Here is a 2,339-nt window from a genome sequence, read left to right as displayed (position 1 = left end):
AGCCCGTGCGTTCCAACACTGGAACCAGTCTAATGCTAGGTGCGGCTGCCGACTCCTTAAGTCCCAGAACTGGTCAACAGCTCATTGAGATGGGATGTTAGTAGTAGAAGTTATTACAGAGCAGATATAAGGTAAAACAAAATGTTTTATTCACTCACCTGGCCTCACCCTCTTACGAATAAGAGGGGAGGCCGGCTGGAATGAAGTTGCAGTAAATACAAGTACAGGGAGCGTAGATATGCTAAGCTACGATGAGAGGCAGTCGAGAAGTGGAGTCTCCGACGGTTCTTTGGTTACAGTATGCCGGATACAAAGGGGGTCTGTTGGTTCATGGGGTTCCAGAGCAAGTCCTTGCATTGCAACACTGGAACTAGTCCAATGCTAGGTGCGGCTGCCTGCTCCTTAAGTCCCAGAACTGGTCAACAGCTCATAAATGGGATGTTGAGTACAAAACTGTAACACGGTGAGTCGTTGTCGATTGTCGGGTTTTCGAGGCCTTTGTCTTCGCTGGGATACGCCCAGGCGGGGAGGCTGAGAACCGGTCTGCAGGGTGATCAGGCCTACAGAGTTTTCCAGTTGTCATCTCTGCTGTTTCCTGCTTCTTTGCCTCTTTATAGATGTTGGTTGTACTGCCTCTATGACACTAACTATGATATAAGCTAAGCATACAGGGATAGGATAATTTCTTTTACATAGTAGTTACTAGGCAGATTTTCTACATAAGTTTCGTTTCTGTAAAACTGACACTTTTTAGATAAGAAGTAAAATTTACAGAGTGCAGGTGCGTGGCCTACTGCCAGCGGAGAGTAGTACCAGGCAGTTGTTTTGATTAACAGTGAAGACTTCAAGGTTACATAAATGTGAGAGTGCCACGCAGCAGTTATACAGAAAAGAGAATAAAAATATAAAACAGTTACACCTTTTATATTCCTCCTGGTATACAATAACAAACAAGGTACCATGGCTTATTTCCAATTATAGTGAAAGCTTTTACCTTTCCTGGAAATAATGAATTTAGGCATTTTAGAAAGTCAGGACTTACAAGTCTTAATAGTTATCCAAGATGTTAGCCTTTGTTTTCTTTATAGTTAGTTATATATCAACAGGGTCCTGCTTGCAGTGGAGGGAACATTAATACTTCTCAATGTTAAATTATATTAAAAAGTTAAATGTTAAAATAGAGTTGTTATGGTACTAACAATGTTCTGTTAAAATAGTTTAGAGAGAGGGACAGGTGTACATTTGAGTGGTATGGTATTAAGAAGGGATGCTGTTTTTCAGAGTATTTTCTATAGGACAAACATGCTGCACAGTGTGTTATTCATGTCATGGAATTGTAGTGATTAACTTAATGACAGTAAAGGTACCAATGTCATACTGAATCCACAGCTTTGAGAAGAAGGCATTGTGGAGCTGCATTGCCAAGGGATGAATATCATGAAAACTATGTCTTAACTAATACAGCCTGTCCAGAGCTATTCTGTGTTCAGTCCTTAAATTGAAGCTCACTGTTTCCTTGCTATACTGATACCACACTGTGGGCAAGTGCAAAGTGAGAAGTATCCCTGTGATCCTGACTTTTCTCTTCCTTTTTTCACTTTCAGAAAGCAGAAATTTATGAGAGCAGAGAATACACAGACTTCTTTTGTAGAAAAGCATTGCTTAGCTATGCAAGAAGTATGGAAAAGAGGAAAGACAGTTTCCTTCTCTGTACACAGCTGACAAGGGCCCCCATCATTTGGCTCTGACATAGCAGAATTTGTTTGCATCTTCAAGCAGAGCAGGCTGCATGTTGCCAAGATCCAAGATTGGATGACAGCAGTCATTTGAGAGCATGAGTTTCCACAGTGGAGAAGGAAAAGGCAGCTGTTAAAAGTGGAGTGCAGCAGGAAGATAGATACCAGCAGTCAAGTCCCTCAATCCCTAGACAGAATTTATGAACTCCTGAAAGAGATTATTCTGTTTTATTTAAAAACAATTAGATGGGAAGTACATACAGGGAATGTTATTCATATTAATATTGAAGGAACATAGTATGGAGAAAATCTGCCAATTAAATATTGTCTTGCTTGTTTCCGCCTCATCATGCTCCAAATGTAAAACCCTCAGAACCTTTTAAAGTCACTTACAGAGGAAATCACAGCTCATATGCATGCAAATTCAAGGTTGTAATGACTATAAACAGAAAAGCAGTTTCCTGGAACAGGCCTTGAACTCAGTGGGCACAACTACACAAGATACTACTGTGCAGTGGTTACGGCACATTTATTTAGTACTTCTATAATCAAGTTCTAAATAAATGTGCAGGCACTGGAGTTACTGTGCAGTAGTGCTGGTGA

This window comes from Crocodylus porosus, unplaced genomic scaffold (genome assembly GCF_001723895.1).
Source record: "Crocodylus porosus isolate Cpor-Errol unplaced genomic scaffold, CroPor_comp1, whole genome shotgun sequence".
Lineage (NCBI taxonomy): Eukaryota > Metazoa > Chordata > Crocodylia > Crocodylidae > Crocodylus > Crocodylus porosus.
The sequence above is the reverse complement of the archived record's forward strand: the minus strand, read 5'-3'. Positions refer to the sequence as shown.